At 39.3% G+C, this 23,933-nt stretch overlaps 1 protein-coding gene and 1 long non-coding RNA gene across 25 annotated transcripts in view; both read left to right on the forward strand.

Annotated features, from left to right (window-relative positions):
- The window catches only part of FHIT (fragile histidine triad diadenosine triphosphatase), a 1,537,641-nt gene that overhangs the window by 800,888 nt on the left and 712,820 nt on the right, over window positions 1-23,933 (forward strand). The gene's annotated exons all lie outside the window — the stretch shown is intronic.
- LOC129391544 (uncharacterized) overlaps window positions 1-23,933 on the forward strand; it is a 352,982-nt gene that overhangs the window by 106,333 nt on the left and 222,716 nt on the right. The window contains exon 2 of the long non-coding RNA XR_008615858.1: window positions 4,021-4,069. This is a non-coding gene — a long non-coding RNA (uncharacterized lncRNA). The remainder of the gene's footprint in view (window positions 1-4,020; window positions 4,070-23,933) is intronic.

The following is a 23,933-nucleotide window of genomic DNA, read 5'->3' on the forward strand; positions in this document are numbered from 1 at the left end:
CTTACTGTGTTTGGGGTCTCCTTTTCGTAGGCTGCAGGTTCGTAGTTCCCATTGTTTTTGGTGTCTGTCCCCAGTGGGTGAGGTTGGTTCAGTGGCTTGTGGAGGGGACTGGTGCCTGTGCTCTGGTTGGTGGGGCGTCTTGTGTGTCTGGTGGGCAGGGCCGTGTCCAATGGTGTGTTCTGGGGTGTCTGTGAACTTACTATGAATTAAGCAGCCTCTCTGCTAGTGGGTGGGGTTGTGTTCCTGTCTTGCTAGTTGTTTGGCATGTGGCGTCCAGCACTGGAGCTTGCTGGCCATTGGGTGGAGCTGGTCTTAGTGTTGAGATGGAGAGCTCTTGCCAATTGATATTACATGGTGCTGGGAGGTCTCTGGTGGTGCAATGTCCTGAGCTCGGTTCTCCCACCTCAGAGTCTCAGGCATGACACCAGGCTGGACCACCAAGACCCTGTCAGCCACACGGCTCAGAGAAAAAGGGAGAAAAAAAGAAAGAAAAAAAAATTATTAACATAAAAAAAATAATTTTTTTTTTAAAAAGAGAGCAACCAAACCATTAAACAAATCCACCAATGATAACAAGTGCTAAAAACTAAACTAAGATAAACAGAAGCATCAGAAACACATCAGTTGCAGACAGCAAACCCCAGGTCTACAGTTGCACCTGAAGTCACCGCCTCAATTTTGGGATGATTTGTTGTCTATTCAGGTATTCCACAGATGCAGGTTACATCATTTTGATTGTGGGGATTTATTCCGTTGCTTCTGATGCTGCAAGGAGAATTTTCCCTTTCTGTTCTTTGTTCGCACAGCTCCTGGGGTTCAGCTTTGGTTTTGGTCCCACCTCTGTGTGGAACAGGCATCTGTTCCATGCCCGGACAGGAGGGGGTTAAAACAGCGGCTGATGAGGGGGCTCTGGCTCACTCAGGCCCGGGGGAGGGAGGGGTACAGAATGCAGGGCAAGCCTCCAGCGGCAGAGGCTGGTGTGACGTTGCAACAGCCTGAGGCCTGCTGTGTGTTCCCCTGGGGAAATTGTCCTTGGATCACAGGACTCTGGCAGTGGCAGGCTGCACAGCCTCCCGGGAGAGGAGGTGTGGATTGTGACCTGTGCTTGCACACAGGTTTCTTGGTGGCTACAGCAGCAGTCTTAGCATCTCATGCCTGTCTCTGGTGTCCATGCTGATAGCAGCAGCTCACACCCATCTCTGGAGCTCGTTTAGGTGGTGCTCTGAATCCCCTCTCCTCGCGTACCCCAAAACAATTGTCTCTTACCTCTTAGGCAGCTCCAGACTTTTTCCTGGACTCCCTCCCATCTAGCTGTAGTGCACTAGCCCCCTTCAGGCTGTGTTCACGCAGCCAACTCCAGTCCTCTTCCTGGGATCTGACCTCCGAAGCCCGAGCCTCATCTCCCAGCCCCAACCTGCTCCAGAGGGTGAGCAGACAAGCCTCTCGGGCTGGTGAGTGCCAGTTGGCTCCAAACCTCTGTGCAGGAATGTCTCTGCTTTGCCCTCCACACCCTGTTACTGTGCTCTCCTCCATGGCTCCGAAGCTTCCCCCCTCCGCCACCCCGTCTCCACCAGTGAAGGGGCTTCTAATGTGTGGAAACGTTTCCTCCTTCACAGTTCCCTCCTAGTAGTGCAGGCCCCATCCCTATTCCTTTGTTTCTGTTTTTTCTTTTGCCCTACCCAGGTACGTGGGGATTTTCTTCCCTTTTGGGAAGTCTGAGGTCTTCTGCCAGCGTTCAGTAGGTGTTCTGTTGGAGTTGTTTCACATGTAGATGTATTTCTGATGTATTTGTGGAGAGGAAGGTGATCTCCACATCTTACTCCTCCACCACCTTGACAGTCCCCTGGTATGTTAGATTTCTATGACTGTGTAACAACTTAGTGGCTTAAAAGAACGCAAATTCAGTATTTCATAATTTTCATGGGCTGGAATCTGGCATCTGTTACCTGGTTTCTCTACTAAGGGTCCGTCAAGGCTGAAATCAAGGTGTCATCTCTCTTTGTTCTTATCTGGAGAGTTGACTAAGGAAAGATCCACTTCCAAACTCCCACCTGTTGGCATAATTTATTTTCTTGCAGTTGTAGGGTTGATGTCCCCATTATCTTGTTAACTATTGGACAGTGGCCATTCTTAGCTCCTAGAATACACTCTCAGGTCTTTGCACATGGCCTTCTTATTAAGCCCTGTCATGACATGGACGCTTACTTTTTTCATGGGTTGCAGCTGAATTTCTTTTAGGTTTTGTACTTCTTATGTCTAGAAGGGCCCAGTCTCTTAAGAACTTACCTGGTTAGGCCAGACCCACCCAACATAACCTCACCTTTGATTAACTCAAAGTCACCTGATTTGGGGGGTCTTAATTATATCTGCAAAATCCCTCTTTGTCCTATTACATAACCTCATTACAGGAGCGGACAACATCATATCAGAGTGCTGCCCATGCTTAAGAGGAAGGAATTGTATGGGTTATAAACACCAGAGGTGGGCATCTTGGGAACCCTCTTAGAAATGTCCTTATCGGCGTGGTAGAGAACACAGTCTAGCAAAGCAATTTCATTTCTGACAGACTACTGAATACCAAGAGATGTAGGTTTGAGGAAGAAAGTCCCTTGCTTCTACAAGTCAACATTATAGTGACAGTGACAGAGCCTAGAATGGTGAATAGTCTTTAATATTCTAGAGAGAAGAGAGGATGCTGACTGATTAAAAAGGGATGTTACATTTAGGTGTTAGGCTCTTTGTAGTTCTCTGAGCCGAATGGTGAGGGCTAGGGTCAGGTTTGAGTGGCAGGGGAATGAATGATCATGAGCAAGTAATATGTGCATGCGTGTAAGAGTCTTAAAAAGTTTATCAATAAAGGGAGGGAGAAAGGGGATTTTTATAGGAGGTTAACAGAGTAGAGGACCGTTTGTCACTTCTAATTTTTAGAATAGTCGAGACTTCAGAATGTTTGTAGCAGTAGGGAAAGAATCGGTGGAATGGGGAAAATGAACATGGTGTTTTCCCTCCCCACATAAATTCTACCAGCACTTCAGGAGACTTCAGGGTGACAGAGATCCTCCCTTCTCTTAATAGTATTCTCTTATTTAACAAACAGTTACATGGCACTTATTGTGCACCAGGCCTTATTTTTAAGCACTTGGCAAGTATTAACTTATATGAAACGTGCGTAAGTGGTGCAAGGTCAATGAGCTTGTAAGTAGTAGAGTCAGGATTCAAACCCAGGAAGTTTGGCTCTGGAGCGCATGCTCTTAGCCACTGCACTATCTCTAGCAGGCTTTTCTGCATGGTTCTGTTCGCCATTACTTGTGAGGGGCCTTGTGACACCCCTTGCATTGTTACTCTTCTACCGGAAAGCTTTCTGAATGCTATGTATCGATGCCCCAGCCAGATGGTAAGCTCCTGGAAGGCACAGAACAAGGCTCCACACTGCCCTTCCTTCTTCATGGCATCTTAAATGTAATAGATGCCAATAAATATGTATTGATTTGATTTAAGCTAGGATCCTATCATTTACTTCCTCATTCCTACCTTTACTTCCTCATTTCCTTTAATCTCTATTGATTATAAAATTAATGGGGTGGTGTGTAATTTGGATTTAACTACTTAGCCTGTAAATGTGATTTTATGACTTTCAATATCATGATAAATCTGTGACCTCTTTGAGGAGTTTCTTGCTTATAAAATAGATTTCACCTAATTAAAAAAGGGAATGAGTGTATCATAGTTCTGAGAACCATTATCAGTAAGGGAAAAGAGACGATTGCCTGTTGGCTTCTTGGATTGTGTTTTATTCTCCGAATGTTGGAGGCACGGAGTGAGAGGGCACTGTGGACTTGAGTCGATGTTACTGAACATTGGAGAGGAAGATCATTTAACTTTGGCAGAGGTCTTATCATTATTTTACCCCCTTGCTGGTATTTTCTTTGCTGTTTATCAAGAACTAAACAACATAGTTGCTTTTCTGTTAGTGCCAGTCACTATTTATAATTGAGCTTAATGACCATTTCTGTCTTCAAGGTCAGCCGTGTATCCAAACCCACTGCAGGATAACATTTTCCATCCCCTGGTGAGTTGTGACCATCTGCTTTTTTATCCGTGTGTTTCTCCCACACAGGTAGGGAAATCCAAGGAAGGTTACCCATCCTTGCCACTTGCTTTTGAGAAAGTCCCTTAATTTGTCCCTTGCCTATTACAAAAGTATTTGCTGTGATGTTAGGAGTTAGAGGGAAGATAGGAATAAAATTACTTTTTATTTATTTATGAATGCAAAAGGTGATTCCTGATGAAAACTTCTGAGCCTGGGAATCAGTTATGTTTGGTTTGATCACCTAGATGCACTACAGATAAAGAAAGCAAACCTCATTGCTTGAAATGACACTCTCAGGGGGATTGGATTTTACAGCAATTTTTCCTTCAGAATGCTACATAAAAAGTTACTCCACTGTGTTCCTCTTCAAAGTACTTGTACATGAAGTGAACATCAAGATATTTATCCCCTGCTGACTCTGTAGCTGCATTTGATCAACAACAAAGAGAAGGAGGCAGATTTCATTTTATTTTTCTCTCATGTGTTTGGTGCGTGTTTGTGCATGAGTGTTGTGTGTGTGCATATGCACAAGTGTGAGCAAGTGTGTAAATGTGAATGCGTCAAAGAACTAGAGCTTGTGACTGATTTGAAACCAAAGCTTTCAGGATTTGGAAGTTTGAAGATAATGAGACAAAGGGTATAATGAGGAGTTTCTAACTTAAGCTTTGAAAACTCTTCAAAAAACACTTTTTGTTTGCCTAATTCTCTTTGTATGATAGTATTTCTCTGCCTGCATCTAAAAGCTCTGAGATTGCCACAAGTTCATTTTCTAATAATCTCAAGACATGGTTTCCAGTATCACTGAGTCTTTTCCTCCCCGGCATGTTCTGTGTTGAGAGGCAGTATGGTGTAATGATTAAGATCACTGTCCCTGTGTTGAAATCGTGTCTTACTACTGTGTGACTTCGGGTAAGTGCTTTCAATTCTCTGAGCTTCAATGTCTCATCAGTAAAATGGTGATACACAATAGTAGTTACCCTTGAAAGGGTTATTACTGGGTTAAAGGAGTTAGTGTTTTCCAAGTGTTTGGAAGAGACACCTGGTACACAAATGGTTCCTCCCAAGTGTTTGTTCTAACATCTGTAATTATTGTAGTACAATTAAAATCTAGAGTAAAATCAGGGAGGATACAATATAAATTGCTACATAGTCAGGTTTTTTTAGTAGCTATTTTGCTTTTTGGAAAGAATGAGGAGAAAAGGATAGGGGAAATGATTTTATGGTGATACTAGGAAAATTACACTTAAGGAAGTAGATATTTGCTTATAAGAAGTTAATATGGGCTTTTAATATTCTTACCCCACCCATGGAAATCCACATTAGTGTGGGATTTCAGTATACTAAAGGTCAGCTGCATTACTTAGCTGAACTAGGACTGGCCGGAGGAAGTAGGGGTAACTAGCTCTAATAACTTTTGTTTACTATTTGTAGCATTACCCTAAAGTGCTGAGAACTATGTTAAACCTTAAGTTAAAGCACATAAAAAAGCAAGAAACTTGCATCTAATCTTTAAGGGATTATGAGGCAGAAACATTTCCTAAACACCTAGATTAGGCTCTTCTGGTAACATATCATTTTTATGAAGTTCATAATAGTTCATAAATCAGAGAAAAGCACTGATTTTCATGTTTTCTTTGGGTGATCATATAAAGCATACTTTAGACAGTCTAATGAGAGAGAGTTGGTTCTATTCCTCATGCTCTGTGGTTGGTTGGATGTATTGGTTGTGTTTTGTGTCATGGGCAGAAAAAAGTGCTAAAAGTTTCATCTTAAGGGAATTTATTGGCTTAGATCATTGGACAATCTGAACGTAGTATGGGCTTTAGGGTTGGTTGATGCGGCAGCTCTGTGAAGTCACCACGAACCTGAGTTTTCTCTCTGTCTCTGCTCTGCCATGGACAGTATTTGCTTCATCTCATAGTCACTTGTCATAATCTGGTATGCCTGCTAGGGGTAATTGAGGCCTCATGTTCCCTTGTGTATGTCCAGAGAGATGAGAGCTTCTGTTAAAACATTCTATTCAATTCTAGTCTTTCTCCTTTATAGTAAAATTAAGGCATTATAATGACTTTAAAGTTATGACACTACTTGAAGAGTGTAGGTAAATTATTTAATGGTAGATTTCATTTCCAGAGACAAAAGAGGGGATTACAAAATATTTGTGCTAAATCGGGGTGGATCTGCTAGGGTTGAGAGCTCTAAGGTAGAGTCTTGGAAGCCACGTTGAGGAATTTGGATTGCATCCTTAGGACAATGGAAAGCCATGGAAAAAGTTTAGTATGTGGAATTACATGATAGGATTTTCATGATAAAAAGATCACCAAGGCGACTGTTTGGGGAAAAGATTAGAGGGGGAGTCTGGTATGTCTGAGAGACCTCACTCTTTTTCTCCATTATGAAATGAAAGCCATTTTTATGTCTAACACCTCACCAGGGAAAGCCATGCCAGTTTCAATCTTAGTTACTGCAACTGTCTTTTAAGTTGCCCTTGAGTTTATGCAAATCACAATTGATCGTCCTTCAACAATAGCAACAGCAACAAAAAATAGAATGTTGTAAAGAACAAAAATTGATTCTTTTAGATATTTAAAATGTGATAAGATATGTGAAGAGCTTCAAAACCTTAGAATAGTTTATGAAAGGGAGCAGCTTTAAAGGATGTGGTCTGTTTCAGGACATGCAGATATTTTATCTGAATACTGCTTGATCCCAAGCATTACAGCGCTGGCTATGGAATTGATTCTTCTGCAAAACTGCACACAATTAACGAATCTATTGCTTGTTCTCTCTTCACATGTCAGGCTTCTATATGTACATCTTTGGAGAATTTCTACACTACTAGTGTTTGAACTTTGGGACATATGATAAAGAATGAGAAGTACGTGAACACTGAAAACTGGAGTTGTATTTGGGCAGTTACGTCAAAGAAAAATGATACCACATTCATATAAGCAAGGAGAGCTAGGTTAAGGTTTTAATGGGCAAAATTGAAAATTGGTCAGAAATTTTAAAATGCAGACACTTTTTAGATATCAAAATGTGCCGTCACCTTGCCTAAGAACTCTCCAGCAAATCGTGTTAGCTCAGCCTTTCAAATGGGTCTCTATTCTCTTACTGCCACTACCTTGCTCCAGGCTGAAAACACTTTGCCCGTGAAGTTTTGTGACAGCCTCTGAACTAGTCTGTCTGCTTCCCCTGAGAGTTTTCACACCCGTGGGGAATAAAAGCTGTGCTTTCCCAGTTCTCAGGGAGGGGGGCAATTTAATAGAATGCCCTCCGTTTCTAGTTATTTGACCTTAATATTTTCTTAAATATTTGATGGTAGCTCCCAAACAAGCAAAGCCTAGCAAATTGATATTAATGGGGAAAAAAACTGGAGAAATTTAAGTTTAAAAACTTAATTTTGGGGGACTGTGCCTGGTGTTTTATTATAATAATGCTTCAATAGTAATAAATAGCATAATATATCTATAGTGATAAGTAGAATATCTAATATAAAGCAACTAAAATGATTCTTTGTTACCTATATCTGTATCATGATTTTCTCCTAAGTTGAAATTTTTTAGTTCACAGGGTGAAATTTAATAAATATGTCACGATTTAATAGTTTTGCAAAAAATGATTAAAATTTATGGATCTCACCATCTGAAACTCTCTGAAAACATCTGTGCTCCTGGAATTGAACCCACTTATGCTAAAATATTTATTGATTGAACTAACCTTCATTCAGTCAATAAGTGAGTGACTATATGAGCTGGAAGCAGCCTTTTCTAGGATGAGATGCAGAATCCAGAGAGGGAATGAGGTTAGATACAGTAAATCAGTGAAACCAGACCAAACCTAGCAGCTAAGCAGTTGAAGTGGAGCAAAACAGAATGTGGAGTTAAAGCAGCCAAAGTCAAAAGCCGATAGATGGCGGCGGTAGAGACAAATGGGTCCCAAACCACTGAGCAATATTTTTTAAATGCCAATGAAGAAAAGCAGTTTTTCTAGCCATCTCATCAAAACTGTCTTCGGTCAAAGCTTTATTCTCCCTTCGGAAAAAAAAAAAAAAAAAGACTGGGGAGACGGGGAGAAATCTTAGTTCTTTATGGAGGTAATTGTGATGACAGGAGAGCAGGAAATAGAAGAGAGAAAGTTACAGCTTCCAAAGCAAGAGGCACAAGGAAGACTTATGATGGTAACAAAATGTGAGGGGGAGGGATTAGCCCTGACAGGCACAGGAGGGCATGCATGGTAAGGCAAGTTGGAAAGAGGAATGTATTAAAGCACATGTTCCCCTAAACAGCCTTTCAGTGTGTGCTTGACCATAAGCACATTCCGATGCAACCAGTATGGCGGTGGGGGAGGGGGCAGGGGGAAAAAAGTAAAACACACATGACAGACCAGTAATTAAACCACTTAAATGCTAAGATCCTCCATAAAGTTTTTTAAAAAGTCAACCAGATGAAGTGGTCATTGGATGTACATGGGCACGTTACAGAAGAGGAAAATCCAAATGACCAATAAAAGGGAAGAATTAATCTCAGAGAATTGCTAAGTAAAATAACAAGTTTTTTCACCCATGGTTTAGACAAAAGTTAAAAATATGTAACATCCCATGCTGGTTAGAATGCAGAAATACGTTGTCAGTTTGGCCGTATCATTTTAAATTAAAAATACACCTGGGCTTCCCTGGTGGCGCAGTGGTTGAGAATCTGCCTGCCGATGCAGGGGACACGGGTTCGTGCCCCGGTCCGGGAAGACCCCACATGCCGCGGAGGGGCTGGGCCCGTGAGCTATGGCCGCTGAGCCTGCGCGTCGGGAGCCTTGCTCCGCAACGGGAGAGGCCACAACAGTGAGAGGCCCGCGTACCACAAAAAGAAAAAAAACAAAAATATACACCTGCCTTTGACATAATAGTCTTGTCTTTATGAATCTATTCCTATACACACACACACACACACACGGATATATATATTATTCATTGCAGCATTGTCCATAGTGGCAAAAATTTGAAACAAAGTGAATTTTGATCACTAGGAGATGAGGTGAATAGACTATGGTATGTCTATACTATGGATTATTATAAGATTAAAAATGAGTGTATATTTGATGTGGAGGAGTGCATACAGTATGTTGTAAAATTAGCAAAGCAAGTTATAGGTAATACATAAAGCGTGATGCCCTCTTTTTGGTTAAAACAAAACAAAGCCTTCATATTTGTGATTGTGAGTATATAGTTAGACATGATAAAAGGTGTTCAGTTAGACATATCAGACTGAAAATTAACATTGAAAGTGGTATGGAGATAGAGCATAAGAAATAAAAGGAAAAAAAAAAAGATTCAAAATTCTCTAAACCACCTTGATCCCAAATGTTTAGGTACATACCTTTCTGAAGATAATAAGGAAGTACAGTGGACCTGTAGTGGGGTTATGGATTGTTTTAATTATCTTCTGTTACTTATTTTGTTTTATTTTTGTTTATTAAAATGGGCATGAATTCTTTATTTAAAAACTAAGGGAAAGTTTGTAGGTGATATTATGTCCATTTTATCAATAAGGACACTGAACCTAGCTAATAGCAGTACCTTTCCTAAGGTTCCAGATAGTATGACAGTGGAAATGTGATTGAGCCCCAGTTTTCACCAAAATGACAGAAATTTACAGACTAATATGAAAAAACAATTAGAAGTAAGAAATTTGAGAAGGAAGGAACTTTTAGCAAGAAGAACGTTGGAGGAAAAAACAAACCACAAATGTGCTAACGGAACGGTCAGCCACCATGAGAAGTCAACTGCCCACCTCACCCCCCTCACCTTCAGACCACAACCGAGAAGCAGCTCATTAGAAACAAGGTGGTGTTTGATCACCTTGATCTGTAGCAGGGTGAAAAAGTTTCAGGAAAGTAAAAACCAATGATTTTATTTTGGGCTTAAAGTGGTAAGTGGGGGGGGGTAGGAAGGAGGAACCGCAGAGACTGTGCTAACTCTTGCCTGTTTTACATTTGGCAAATTAGAAAAGGCAGTGACTAAAGGAATTTCACATTATGGCTGAAAAAAGGTGAAGACAGTTCTAGCTAATGATGATAGAAAGGTGACTGCTCAAGGCACTTGCTAAACCAATTCAACACGGTTATTAAGTCATTTAACCCTCACAACAACTTATGAAGTAGATGCTATTTGCTCCACTGTGCAAATGAGGAAATGGCAGAGGTAGAGGAAAATGTTGGAGATTATCAAGATGACGTGGTAGTAAGTGTAGATGTGAGATGTGAGGGGTAGCTGCCAGTCTCCAGGGCACCTGATCTATACCACTCTGCTGGGCTGTTGGGGGGCAAGGAGGGACTATCAAAATCCCTTTCTAGTTAGGAAAATCATGTGGGTCATTTGGGATACACACTTTCCATTGGGGCTCATGGAGACAGAATCAGTTTGCTTATAAGACCTTGTAGCTGTGTATGTTTTCAGGCCCTTTCGTCTGTATACACACATCTGAAGATGCACATATGTGGACTACGGCTGTTATTTTAAAAAACTTAGATCACCATTTGCTATATGGTCAGCACTTTGCTTTTTTCCAGTAGATATATCACAGACATCTTTCTGTGCCAGTGCATAGAGATTTTGTTCAGTGTTTTTAACTGCTACATAATATTCCGGCACATGTAACTGTTGAAGTTACCTCTTGTTCATTACTTTGCCAGACTAAGCAAGAAGGAATTAATTTCTGCCTCTAGCTCTACCCCTCTGTCCCCGGACCATCCCCCAAAAGGAGGAGAGGTTAATTAGCTTTCAATTAATTAACTCTAGGAAGAGTTCAAAAATTTTTTAGGTTGAATACCGTTTGAGAGAAGCATGAAACAGACCCTGATAACTGTGGTGTCTTAGTCGGTAATGTGTGTGTGTATATATATTTATATATTACATAATTTTATAACCTAATATACTAATATTTTAACATATATTTAAAAGAAACAAAAAGCCTTCTCAGAATCCTTTCTGATATATGATTTTTGCAGTTTTGCTTTTCTTAAGGTGAGATAGAAGAGGGTTTGGGTGCATTCAGCCACCTAAATGCTGTTGAGTCTTTTAGCTGAGATCACAAAATGTAATGAATAATTTAATGTATACAGATTAGCAGTCTTTTATAATATTAATCGCAACAAGAGGCCCATTTGTCCCCCATAGAATACAAACCTTGCCTGTTTTATTGATTAAACAAATGTACATCTTAGGCACTCACTGTTCTTTGTAGGAAGACACAGTGGACTGGAAACTCTGAGTTGATCACCTGGGAGTTCATAAAATGCTCAGTAGATTTTTGCAATGTTTGGCTGAGACCTTGTGAAAGGAGACAAACATGTAAATGAAGTCAACTTCACAGACCTCTGGGATCCATTACAGCTCAAGATGCTCTTAACACGTAATTAGCAAGGGCTGTTAGTCACGTTTAATAGGTGTTGAGTAATGAGCTGAGACAGGGTATCTGCTGTGACCACTTTCTTCTCTGACTTGGTTAGGCAAGTAAAGGCTGATCGGATGCCCACCCCACATCTACACTCTGAAATGTGACTCGGCACTATATTTTTTCTTTGCTGTCATCAGTGTCTTGATCCCTGAGAACTGAGACATTCTCAATAAAAGCACAGAAGGAATCTGTCCAAAAATCCCCTGGGGTGCTCTTAATGAATGCATGTTCCTTGGCTTTCTTCTATTTTCTTTGCCTCTTTTCTCATTCCAGTCTGTATCTGATTTGTCAGTTAGTTGTTGAGAGACAAATCCAAACATTTGTGAATAGCAGGTAACTCAAACTCGGCAAATGGGCTCTTTCTGCGCCTGGGATCTCAGAATGTCCGACCCACAGTGACCCATGTCATCCTTTTACAAATTTTCTCAGTGCTGCGGTAGTGCAAGAGTTAGAGCCTTTGTGCTCTAAGTCCCAGTTCAGCTCTTTCAATTGTTTTCCCATGAATCCAGTCTCCTTGGACAAAATAGAAATAATATAGATGAAACTAATCCTTTTACACCCCTAACCCTCATCTTGGTCCCTCCTCCGCTTCGTACCCCTGAAAACAGTTTGTGCTGATTCTTCTAAACTTTTGAAAGAATTGTATTTGCTGGTCAGTAGAATTTTCAGTAGAAAACATATAGCATTGTTAAATTAGAAGTTGTTTTGCTTCTGTTTTTAGCTAGTGGAATCAGTGTATCTGTAGACTGCAACTTTTTCAGGGAACAGTTTACTGAGTGTCTTTTTATTAGTGTCTTTAGAATTATTTTGTTCTTTTTTACTAGCATGGTATTCCAGACTGTAGATATACCACAGTTTATTTAGCCCCTTCCCTGTTGATGAACTGATGATAGTTGTTTGCAGCTTTTCACAGCTTTGATGAATATCTTTGTCCATGCCTCCTTGGTTTGCATGTGTGAAGACCACTGTAAGTTGGCAAACTGTGACCAGCCACTCAGCCAGATCCAGCCCACTGCTGTTTTTGTGTGGCCCACAAGCTAAGAATTGTTTTAACATTTTTAAATAGTTGAAAAAAATCAAAAGATGAATAATATTTCTTGATGTGAGAAAATTATATGGAATTCAAATAAAATTTTATTGCAACCTATCCATATCCATTCATTTATGTATTATCTATGGCTGCTTTTGAACTACAACAGCTGACTTGTTTTCACAGAGACTGTAAGGCTTCCAAAGCCCAAAATACTTACTATCTGTCCTTTTACAGAAAAAGTTTACTGATGTCTGTTCTAAGGTCAATAAGAAGAAATAGAATTTCTGTATCACACAGCATTAAAAATTAACAAACTGCAAAATGCCCCCCTTTAAATGGTTGTATAAATGTGCAGTGTGTAAGGCAGAATATTTATTTCTCCACTTCTACATCGATTTTTAAAAATATTATCAAAGTTGACGTTTTTCTGAGCTTATGGAGTATAGTGGTATTTTACTGTTCTGATATGTTTTTGCCTTTTCTTGATTCCAATAAGATTGGCCATCTTTTCATATCTTTCCTGGCCCTTTACATTTCTTTTCCTCTATTTTTGTAACTGTATCACATGCCTCTTAGGGATAATATTTTAATAACAAGCAGTTTATTTTATTCTTGTTTATTTTAATAAACAAAAAGTAAGAATAACATTTATTGAACATCTCCTGTGTGCAAGGTACTATGCTGAGTGTTTCACAAATGTTATATAAGCACCACAGCAATCCCTGTGGTAAGTATTAATATCTCATTTCATAGATGAGGAAAGTGAGGCTCAAAGAGGTTAAATCACTTACCCACATTCACACAGCTGATCCGTGATAGGGACAGATTTTTTTTTTAATGCAGGCCTTTGTTTCCAGTCCCTGATCTTTGCTGATAAACACTGGCTCTGAGTCCAGCGCAGGATAACTACATCAAGTGAAACATTAGTGGAAAAATCTTCAAGTTAGGGACTCTGCTCATTTTCAGGTATCCAGGGATATTCCCAAGTCTCGAGACATAGTTCAACCTTGATTCTCTTGAATTTGTAAGTCTATATCACATACTACTTTAAGAGAACCTGTGGTTGCCAGAAAATCACTTAATGATTGTTGTAGTTTCACAGAGGTTCGCAGTCATGAGTTCCGTGTAGTTGAAGTATCCATTATTGGAGTCAAAAACCTTCCGTTTGCATCTTGGCTCCCTAACTTATTTGCTACATGACCTTGGATGTTATTTTGCCTTGGTAGGTCCCATTTTCCTCACTGCTTGCTTAAATATCAATAATAATACTATTCAAGATTAAAGGAGACACTTTTAAGAAGTGTCCAGCACGGTTCCTGGCACATAATAATCCTTCAATAACAATTGCATCCCTGTCAAAAGTGTAAGAGATAATCCATCTGGGTTTTGCCTTTTATGGGGAACCTGGCCCTAACTAGGCATTTCTCATGAACTGTAGTCCTTAGTCTACCAATGTCAGAATGTCTGAGGATGTCTATTAAAATGCAGATTCCTGGGCTTCACATCATCTGATTTAATCATCAAACTCTGAGGATGCCCTTGGAAATCTACACTTTTAACAAGTTCCCAGGTGATTTTGGGGCAGACTAAAGTTTGAGAACCACCAGACCATCAAAATTCTGGTGGCTTTCTGTCAGTTTTTAAAAATGCTAATAAAGGTTATTCTCCTTTGGAAGCCAGTTAAATATTTTAAACCATATGGGGTCAAGGATATCTTCTTTACATGTAACTTAGATTCCTCTGACAATAATTGTAAGATCATGTCCTCTACTTTTAGCAGAAATGCCATCTTTGACATAATCCTTATAATGTCACCCTCTGAACTCTTTTGTCTTCTTTATTAGATATGTTCTGATAACATCAAGGTTTTTGGATGATAGATGATGTATTAATTTAGGAGTGCTTTGTGGTATTGGTTCTTTGTATTCCTTGATTGAATTTGTTATAGATTCTTAGCTTAGAAGACAGTAGCAGAGTCCTTTCTTTTAGGAAGGAAAACAGTGTTTATTGTCTTGATTATCTAGAGTGACTCTAAGTCCTAGATAGTGTTTGAATTTGGCACTGATGTTGTCACCAGTCATTTGTAAGGACATCTATAGCTTCCTTGCCTAATCTCCCAACCTTTGTTCATGTACCATGCCCTAGACCAGTTCTCAAAGTATGTCTCCTAGTGCAATGGGATCACTGTCAGCATCACCTGGGAACTTATTAGAAATGCAGATTATCTGCACAACTCCACAGCTACCGAATCAGACATGTGGAGGAGATGGGGCTTAGCAATCTGGTAACAAGCCTTACCTGGGATTCTGTTGCATGCTCACGTTTGAGAACCAGCTGGGTTCTAGAGTTTAGTCTCAGTTCTTTCCTAACCACCTGGTCTCAATCTGTCTCTCCCTAGCCCACCACCTGTTTTGCCAGCCTTTAGCATTGTACCCTGTTTGTTTCCTTCATACCCTATCACGATTTGTAGTTACATGTTTATTTCTGTTTTACTTGAAAGTCCTCTGTTTTCCAAACTAGATAATAAGCTTGGTAATTACTAAAACCATACCTATTTTATTCACCAACATATCCCCTAGTATGTAGCACAGTGCCTGGCATGTGGTAGATATTAAATAAATATTTAAGCAAATGGATGAGTGCATGATCAGTTAATATGAAAGTGACTGAGGTTATATTTCTTCTGATCTGCATTTTTTTGCTTGTTTGCTTTTTTGTTATTTATGTAGACAACCACACACTACTAGTTTCATAACTAATTTGTAAGCTGTTTACCAGGATAATTTACATGCTGCACACACACACACACACACACACACACACACACACACACACACACAAACTCACACTGCTTCCTGCAGCCAACTTGCTCTGCTGCTTTCAAATCCAGTGGCAATGTGTTTACCATTATAGATGTTTCAGTTTGAGGAGAGAGACGGTGTTCAGTTCATTTAACATGCACTTACTGAGGAAGTAACACGGGCACATCAGGGCAAGCAACACTGGAGTTGGCATGGTACTTCTTGACTAAGATTTTTAACTCCATTGGCCTAGAATCGCCAGTGTTCTGAGCCATTCGCGTTGTGAAGGTTAAAATCAGGAAAGCTCTTCCACGGCTCTGCTTTCTTTTCCTCAGTGTTTCTCTTCCTCTCCCCCTCCCCTGCCACCAGCCCCCATGTCTGGCCCTCCCTCTCTTTAATACCTCACTTTCTCTTACAGTCCTTGAATTTATTAACTCCTTGACAGCTTTTCCCTCTATTGGATAGGTTTCCCCTCTGATTACTTCTTCAGATCTTCTCTAAAGGGCTGGTGAAAATCATTCGCTGCGTGTAGGTAGAAGAACTTACAGTCTTCTAGAAGTGGACTCTCTTTTTTCCTTTTATCATCATCAGCAGCAGGTCTAAGAGTTAGGTGTGGATTTGAATCTCACCTCAGCCCCTTCTTAGGTGAGAAAGCTTGAGTCGGGTTCTTAGCTTCCCTGAGCCAGAGGTTGCCCACCTGTAAAATGGAGAAAATAACAATTACATCCTGCCATGGCTGTGAGAACGAACGGGGTAAGATTTGCAGATTACCTAGCTCAACACCGGTGCTCAGTGTATGGTACTCACAATTGAAATATATTGGGTATAGTTCCCATGATCTTGGGAGAGACTAGAAAGCTACAGAGGGAGGGAGATTTGTAACAGGCCACATTAAAATAAAATTTAAATCATGGCAGACAGAAAGGAGATGGTGATTGTGAATCTCTTAGGGACCTAAATATGAAAGTAGTCTTACTTTTCTGTCCTCATACTCTATTGACAAAAGCACCTGCTAATGGATTATGAAGAATGTAAGCTAATACATGCCCTTATCCCCCTTCCTCAGGATTCTTCTCAAATAAATGATAATAAACTGCCCTCCTTTTATTCTGATAAACTTTCCAGGCTAAAATCCCTAAAGTGGTGATAACACAGTGAAAAGGCTTTCCTTCAAAATAATAAATATAAAGCTACCTTTGTTAAATGTTTAAAACGTGTATTCCAACCTCACCTTTCCTAAGGCATCATCCAGGAGTTTTCCAGTGGGAAAACTCAGATTCACATCTTTTTGGGAATCGTTATCACTAGAGATTTCAGCATTGTCAAATGAATCCAGCTCAAATATATTTATGGTGGGACATTGATATCTTTTATATTTTACCCCAAATTATGTAATGTGTGAGGTTTGTTGAAAGCATTATCTTTTTCATAATGATGGTCTGGCGCATTTTTTTGTGACCTGATCTAAAACATGATTTTTAAGTTTTTACCTTGCCAGTCACAAACCAACATCCTCCCTGTCATTTGCATTATGTGGAAAATAAACAACATTTAGCTGGAAAGACACAATCCAGAAAGATCAGCCAATACATCACCAGTAGGTCCAGAATTACAATCTACATAGTAATTAGCAGTGGCTGTATGAACCCTTCAATCTTTGGCACTTCCTCGGTGTTTTCATAAATGGCTGTGTTCCTTGGTAGTCTGTACTCCCCAGTATAGTAGTAGGATTATTGTCCTTCTGGACACATTAAGTGGATTGTTTTCTTAGAGGAGAAGAGGTTATGAAAAGTAATGTGCCATTTTTTTTCCCTGAGCAGATGCTGGTTTCTTTGATAATTTCCAATTTGAAATAAGAAATAAGATAAGCTTTCCTTCTTTACAGGGAGGCAAAATGTCTTACTCAATAGACTGGGGAAAACCAATTCATTTAAGAACTAATTTAAGAATTTTCTGATTGGTGAAGAATATTGACATCAGAATCTTGTAATCCACATTACTTTGGAACTAAGATCCTTGTACACTGGTGCAGGTGGAAGTCCTTTATGTGTATATGACATATGTAACATAAAGTCTTAGATACATGTATGAGGGGTTAATGTTTTCCCCAGCTCCTCTCTTCGACTATTTAAGTTTCCCTGTCTGCCTCAGGATCCTAGAATTATTGGTCAACAGGAAGGTAGATGTATTTTGCAAAGACTAAAACTTTAAATTTTCTGTCTTTTAACTCCATATAGGAATAAGGAAGATCTTGGATTGCAATGTGTGTTTGCAGGGAGTCACTAAATAAGCAGAATGCTTACGAGAAGAGAAGCAAGCCTATATGTATCTCTCTTGCTACACACACACACACACACACACACACACATACACACATATAAACTCTTAAATAACATTTAAAAATTCATCTTCTGTCCTATTCAATAGTTTTCCAGGAAAATTACTTAACTCATTAACTCTCTTGCATTTATAAAATAAAATGAAGGGTGTACTGCTCATCCTACATATGAAAATTCAATTCTGATTTTTAATACAATGCTGTGAGAAATGACTAGTATATATTTTAAGTAGTTATCCATAAGGTGTTAGCTACTTATGTCGATTATTTTCAAAGTGAAAAAAGCAGTTTGAACACATTATAATTTTATCTTTTGCCAATTAAAATATTTAAAATCATTTCTTGCAGTACTTTTATCCACAGTCAGACCTTGTGAGAATCTATTGATAATTGCTTGGTTAGAATGAAATTAACCTGCATCAGTCTTGTAACTAAAATGCCCACTATAACCAGCTGATTTTTCTTCCTTTCTACTCTTTTGATGTAGGCTTTCTCTTCTTCAGTACTCTGAATTCTAGAGAGGCTAACAAATATTCAAAATTACCTGCCATCTTTTACCGTCTGGGTAAATACTCACTTATTTCTGTTTTCTTCTTACTGGTGAATAGTCTCACCTAGATGGGACAGAAGTGCTTAAGATCTACTTGCCTCTCTCTCTAGATACAGCTGCTAAACAGCTGCATCAAAACCTGACATTACTTTTCCTATTTAATTTTACCTATGCATTCAGCTAAACATTAACAGATTCTTAGTATTCTGAATTATCCTCTGTTTTGCTTCTATTCCCATAAATTTGTACTTCTTGTCAGAATTTTTAAGCATTAAACTTCATTAATGTTGTTAAGGTGTTGTGTTTGCTCGATTTTCCCATTATTTAAAGTCGAATACTTTTTAAAGTTGGAAGCTTTTTTATCTTGCTTTGTCTGTGTTACCCTATAAGATTTTAAGCAGATGGGTTGCATACCTGTTTGCTTTTTGAAACAGTAAATATTCCTCGTACTTCTTTAGAGATACATCCAGGAGAAAAACTAAAGTAGTTTAGTGTTGCATAGGAATACTTAGGATTGCTAAACGAGTTGCATTATTGTGAAAAATGAAGATTTTGTGTTGTTATGATGGTCTGTTTCTTTCTTATTTATTTTAATTGCAAAATAATTTGCTCCCAAGGAAGGATGACTTTAGATGTATTACTGAAAGCAAGAACATGTTGCTTTTTAAAACAGCTTGAGTAAATTATAACTAGATCATTGAGGTCTTAGTCAGTGGTTATTACAGGATTAGGTAACAAAGCGAACTTCCTATGGAACAAGGAATAATACAAACATTCCAACAAATGTAGTTTCTCATTATAAACCTCCAGAGTCCAGGGTTACAGATTGACTGTTATTTGTTAAAGCAAATCTTTCAGTTTGTACATAGATAATTGCCACCTTCAGTAAACTGAATTATGCAAATATTCAACTTGATGAGAACTTGAAAAGTACAAATTTGTCTTAAATTTGCCTGCTTTAGACCACTTCTTTCTCTAAACAAAGGATTCTGATTACTCTAGGGACTTAATATTTGCAATAGCCCTTGGGTCAACAATTTCTTTACCTATTCTTTCACTAACTGCTCTGAAATTAATGGCCAGTGATTTTAATTATAATTTTAATCAAGGCAGACTCAAAGAACTTGGAACTTATGATTTAATTTTCCAATATGTGCTATCATGTTTAATCTTTATAGGAATCCAGTGAGGTAGGTATTCCTCTGTTGTACAAAAGAGGAAATGGAGGCTCTTAGTGTGTCAAAGGACACACTAAGGAATTGGCAGAAGCCACCCAACTCTTTCTATTTTAATTTATTTTTGGCTGCATTGGGTCTTTGTTGCTGCACGCGGGCTTCTTCTAGTTGCGGTGAGCGGCGTCTACTCTTCGTTGTGGTGCGTGGGCTTCTCACTGTGGTGGCTTCTCTTGTTGCGGAGCACGGGCTCTAGGCACGTGGGCTTCAGTAGTTGTAGCTCCTGGGCTCTAGAGCACAGGCTCAGAAGTTGTGGCGCATGGACTTTGTTGCTCCACAGCATGTGGGATCTTCCCGGATCAGGGCTCGAACCCGTGTCCCCTGCATTGGCAGGTGGATTCTCAACCACTGTGCCACCAGGGAAGCCCCAGCCACCCAACTCTTAAGCTATAGTGTTGAGGTTTGAGCCCAGAGAGTATGACTCCAGACCTAAGACCAATGGACTTAGTCTCAGTGCTGTATAGCTCCGTGTTATCATCTGCTAAAGGACATACATGCATTCTTTAACCTATGGCAGGTAACTCTTCTAAATACTCTCAGGAAAGCCATTTAGGAGAATTTTTTTAAAAAGTCCACCCCCAACAGTGGGAGTTGATCTTTCCTTTGAGGGCAGGTGCCAAGATAGAACTGCATCAATACCAAAGTTTTGATACTAATACTAATATTTTTAAAACACTAATATTTTTTCCAATTTCTGCAGTGTGTACTGTACCATTAGCTCTTAGGAAATACCAAACTGGAAAGTAGATGGCACACTTGGCCTAAAATACAGACCTTCATTTTCTTTTGTCAGTTATTCCTAGTCTAAACCCTCAGCACCCCTTTTTCCTCCCTGACTTGTCTCTCTTCATCTCCCTTATTTCAGTCTTCCCATGACTTTTCTGTGACCTTTTTGCTTTCCTCTTTTTCCTCACTTTCTGTCATCTATCTTTAAAGATCCCCAAATCTCATTCTCTTTGTTCATTTCTTTTGACTGTGATTTCTTGCTACGTTGGATTTCACATGTAGTGAACTTCTGGGATATCTGTATTCTTAAATGTTATGGATGCAGGTAGCTGTTCTAGGGGGTGCCTGGTAGGCAAATATGGATTGAGAGTTGCGGGGAGGGGTCCTAGGATGGGATTTATTTAGAACTAAATGTTCAGGTCTAAGTCTGGAAGCCCAGGTACACCCCAATTTTCGGCTCAAGTCTCAGTTGAGGAAGTATGTTGAAACTCGACATCGTGTCCAATGTGTTCAGTGAGCTTAACTGTTATAGGCTATGATGTTGCCAGTGCAGCTTATTTGAAATGAGTGTTTACAGAATAAGTGTGCTTGAGTATGTCCTTATATATTTATATATATAAACTTGCCTATGTTTTCAAAAAGTTACTTGATAGGTACTGATGGAAGAAACTTGAAAAAAGTTCTCTTAGATACTTTCAAAATGAGGCATTTACTGTCTTCAGTAGAACCTTTGTTTAGTATGTAACTGATACTTGAAAATTTAAATATAGCTTTCACTGTGAGTGGCTTCAACAAGTCCTGGTAATGGTTGTATGAAACTCTTCTTTATGGATCAACAATTCATCAAAGGGAAAAGAAACGTAGAAGTATTGTTAAAATATATATGTTGTATGTGTTTATTTATGTGTATTTACAAATATTTAAATATGTATCTTACCCTTGAGTATTGTCTAAACTTGGAGCATGAGTCCTTCTTAATAAGTGTCTGATCTAGATAAATTTCACAATATTCAAAAAGATTTAATCACTTGCTTATGGTTTCAAGTAGCCTGATCTGTAGGAAACTTTGTAGTAGCAACGTTCTTGGCTTACTAAGCATCTCTAATTGTTAGGTTTCCTCAACGTTTTTTTGTTTCACAGACCTATGAACTGAGGCACAAGGTGGGTAACAGGTTAAATGAAGGAGAAACAGCAGAAGTATCATACCCTGAATCTGTATCTGCACATATCAGTAGAATTTTGTAATGTCCTAAGTAATCCAGTATTTTTACCAGTAACAGTTAGCAATGCCTTGGTTTTAAGCAAACAGAAGTAGATTTTAGTTAGTTTAAGGAAAAAATGAATTTATTGACAGTCTCTTGGGTAGTTCACTGTACAGTTTGTAGGAGATTGGAGAATGAGACTTGGGAATGGACAGGACACAGGGTAGAAGTGTGGTTATAGACAGCAAGAGCTACTTACCAGTTTTATAAGAACAGCCCTATTGGAAGCAAAACCTTCCAGTTCTTTTGAGTCTTTTGGTTACCATAATCAAGATTCAGGTTTCAAGGAGAGAGTATCCAATTGGCATAAATTGGGAAATGGGCCCAATCTTGGCAAAGGCACATCTTATTGCCAAGAGTGGAGAAGATGATTTGGGGATGTGATTATTAAAAAGCCATGGAATGGTTGGGCTGCTGGAAATAAAAATCTAGTGAATAATTTCCCATCCTTCTTTAGAATTTGGCATCTCCACAAAATCTGACAATGACTTTAAAGTGAAAGCACATATTGAGATTGATCTTTACATGAAAATGATTAACTTGATCCACAAAAGGTATAGTAAAAGCAAACAATAAAGAAAGGAAACTAATAAAGGAAATTGATTTATTTGAAGTACCATGTGTCTTTTTCACTTTCCTGCATATAGCAGGACCGAATTAGTGGCAGCCTTGGCTCCAGTGGTCTGCTGGGCCAGCAGAAATAAGTTTCAACCATGCCTCTTTTGATTGTATGTTGTCTGAATCGAAGGACAAAATAGCTTTGAGTTTGCCTGTGAGATTACCTCGTTTTGAAGATCAGGAAATTTTTAGAGAAAAGTATTCTTAATGGAAAAAGAGGAATTTAATTTACGGTTTTGAGCATTGTGTTCTGATAAACATTTTTATGTCTTATATATGTGCCTGTGCTTGTGACCTTTTTTTTTTTTTTTTTTTTTTTTTTTTTCCGGTATGCGGGCCTCACTCACTGTTGTGGCCTCTCCCGTTGTGGAGCACAGGCTCCGGACCCACAGGCTCAGCGGCCATGGCTCACGGGCCCAGCCGCTCCGCGACATGTGGGATCTTCCAAGACCGGGGCACGAACCCGTATCCCCTGCATCAGCAGGCAGACTCTCAACCACTGCGGCACCAGGGAAGCCTGTGACCATTTAACAAACAGTCATTCATCAACATTTATCAATCCACTAAGTGTGTTTTGAGCACTGGGGGATGTGCAATTATTATACCAATTTTTTTTAACATCTTTATTGGAGTGTAATTGCTTTACAGTGCTGTTTCAGTTTCTGCTTTATAACACAGTGAATCAGCTATATGTGTACATATATCCCCATATCCCCTCCCTTTTGAGCCTCCCTCCCACCCTTCCTATCCCACCCCTATAGGTGGTCACAAAGCACCAAGCTGATCTCTCTGTGCTCTGTAGCTGCTTCCCACTAGCTATCTATTTTACATTTGGTAGTGTATATATATCAGTGCTACTCTTTCACTTCATCCCAGCTTAGCCTTCCCCCTCCCTGTGTCCTCAAGTCCATTCTCTACATCTGCATCTTTATTCCTGTCCTGCCCTTAGTTTCATCAGAACCATTTTTTTTAGATTCCATATATATATATGTTAGCATATGATATTTATTTTTCTCTTTTTAATTAATTTTTATCAGAGTATAATTGATTTACAATGTTATGTTAGTTTCTGCTGTACAGCAAAGTGAATCAGTTATACATATACATGTATCCATTCTTTTTTAGCTTCTATTCCCATATAGGTCATTACACAGTATTGAGTAGCATTCCCTTTGCTATACAAAGGTTCATTTTTTTTTTCTTCTTTTTTATTTATTTATGGTGGTGGGATGAATTGGGAGATTGGGATTGACATATGTACACTAATATGTAAAAAATAGATAACTAATAAGTACCTGCTGTTTGTAGATTTTTTTTTTTTTTTTTTTTTTTTTTTGTGGTATGCTGGCCTCTCACTGTTGTGGCCTCTCCCGTTGCGGAGCACAGGCTCCGGACCCGCAGGCTCAGTGGCCATGGCTCATGGGCCTAGCCGCTCCGCGGCATGTGGGATCTTCCCAGACCGGGGCACGAACCCGCGTCCCCTGCATCAGCAGGCAGACTCTCAACCACTGCGCCACCCTGTAGATATTTTGATGATGGCCTTTTTGACCATTGTGAGGTGATACCTCATTGTTTGTTGGATTTGTATTTCTCTAATGATTAGTGATGTTGAGCATCCTTTCACGTGTTTGTTGGCAATCTGTATACCTTCTTTGGAGAAATGACTGTTTAGATCTTCTGCCTATTTTTGGATTGGGTTGTTTGTTTTTTTGATATTGAGCTGCATGAGCTGCTTGTATATTTTAGAGATTAATCCTTTGTCTGGTGATTTGTTTGCAAATATTTTCTCCCATTCTGAGGGTTGTCTTTTCGTCTTGTTTATGGTTTCCTTT

This window comes from Physeter macrocephalus, chromosome 18 (genome assembly GCF_002837175.3).
Source record: "Physeter macrocephalus isolate SW-GA chromosome 18, ASM283717v5, whole genome shotgun sequence".
Classification (NCBI taxonomy): domain Eukaryota; kingdom Metazoa; phylum Chordata; class Mammalia; order Artiodactyla; family Physeteridae; genus Physeter; species Physeter macrocephalus.